We start from the raw sequence: 2,045 nt of genomic DNA on the forward strand, positions 1-2,045 counted from the left end.
CTCTCTCTCTCTCTCTCTCTCTCTCTCTCTCTCTCGTCCTACCTCCCTCTCTGACACCCCCACCCCAATTTTTTAAACCAAGATTTCTTTGTCTGTGGACCTTTCCACGTTAATGATACCCTCAGTGTGTTTTCTGACAAGCCTTTGCTACGGCACTAGATATATTTAATGTACACTAATGTTAAATGTCGAAGTAATTGTCCTGACCTTCCTCAGTATGTTGTTTTCTTGGCATATTGTTATCTTTTGTTGTCAGAGTTTTGCCACACAAGCGTACCTCAGTGTAGGAGTCTTTTATGTACACCATATTGCAGTGTGTGTTTGTGTGTGTGACCCGATCTTCCAAAGCAATGTATTTAACTAGCTGTTCCCACTATAACATTATTTAAAAAAAGATTCCTCTTGTTGAAAGGTTTTTGTACCTACCCCACCCTCAAAAGTATACCTTAGAGGTTTGTTTGATAATGTGGTACGTTAGTTTTTCCCTTACATTTTTGTTGTAATATTTTTATTCCCGAAACGTTTGTCAGCTTTCAAAAGACATTCACAAAAGGCACATCGACAGAATAATGAGCAATCGAAAAAAAACTGTGAATAAAAACAATCAAACATGCTTGATTGCAGCAAATCGGATTGAATGTGCTCAAAGTACTATGCACTTCAGATAAATCTAGAAAGAAAGACCGTTTCACATTTTTCCTTTACATTTTTAATTCAGATGTTTTTGTGATCACATCGACACAGATTAGATCATTTAGGAGGCTGGCTTCGAACATGCCTGTCAGAACAAACCCTGGCTGAGAGGAAAGCAACGTTCAAACATAAAGACCGAGATACTCGATAAAAATCTCCCACACGGGAATCGAACTCGGGTCTTCTGCGTTCAACGGCGAATCTGCGTATCGCAACACCACATACGCTGGTCTTCGTGTCTGTACAGGAACTTTACAGGTTCAAACAAGTGTATGCTGTGCCTGAAGGATAAAGATCTGAGTTACTCTCAGGGAGGGGAACTCCTGTTTTGCAGGGCAAGTGTTCACAGCTGCTATGTCAGCTGCAATGAGTTGAGCCCTGAAAAGAATGGCTGAGAACTCTCCTTTCAATACAAGCGTTCCTGCTCTTTTGCCTCTTCCATAAAGCAGTAAAAGTTCCGTAATTCAAAGTTGTTTTCTCCAGTCCTCTATATCTAAATATGTTCCAGTCCATGTTTCTTTGTCTCGTCGACCCTGCCATATTCCCTTTTTTCCCCACTCACCTCCGGATGACCTAATCACAAGTGAAAAGTCAAGTTGAACATGAGGCAACACTAACTACGAGCCAGAACGCACAAGGACGATCTTCCATTAATCTTCCATTATGTTAAAACAACCATTGTCCTCTAAATTTTACTACTCCCTTTTCCATCCCACCCTCCCAATCTCCACCCAACATCCCGAATTCTATACCATCGTCTGTGCTGTTGTTGCTTTAGGCCTTTCGCTGTTACACGCAGAAGACCTGAGTTCCATTTCCATGTGTGGAAAAGTGTTATCGAGTATCTTACCCTTTCTGTTGGGACATTGCATTGTATCCCTCTTAGCCCAGGTTTGTCCAACTAAATGATCTAAATTTTAATTAATTGTGTCAATGGGAGCGTAAAAGGCCTACATAAAAATATAAATAAAATCCTCTCCATCGCTCTTCCTGAAGATATACCCCAGTTTGTTTGTTTTTATTGCTTTTTCTTCTAATTATGTTACCTTAGCCCTCCCACTACTTCCCTGTCCTTCCCTTAGATCTGGGTGGTTTTTGTTGGACCATCCCCAGCCCCATAATTTATGGATTTATTCTACTTCTTCGTGTCTTTTTGGTATGCTTGCTTTCCATGTTTCGAACAGATTCTGGGGTCGGCACTTATATGACCTTATTGTACTGCAAGTGCCGGAAAACACTTACTAGGTGGGCTCCGACCCTTGTTGTTACTTTTAGTTGTGAGGGCCAGCCCGAGCTGAAAGGGGTACGACATCCCAGCAGAAAAACCGAGGTACTCGAAACAAATTCTTCTA

General features: G+C 41.3%; 1 protein-coding gene across 1 annotated transcript in view; it reads left to right on the top strand.

The window, feature by feature from the left end:
- The window catches only part of LOC118478274 (multiple epidermal growth factor-like domains protein 10), a gene marked incomplete at its 3' end in the record, with an annotated part of 139,425 nt that overhangs the window by 135,429 nt on the left and 1,951 nt on the right, over positions 1-2,045 (top strand).

This window comes from Aplysia californica, unplaced genomic scaffold (genome assembly GCF_000002075.1).
Source record: "Aplysia californica isolate F4 #8 unplaced genomic scaffold, AplCal3.0 scaffold00452, whole genome shotgun sequence".
Classification (NCBI taxonomy): Eukaryota; Metazoa; Mollusca; class Gastropoda; order Aplysiida; family Aplysiidae; genus Aplysia; species Aplysia californica.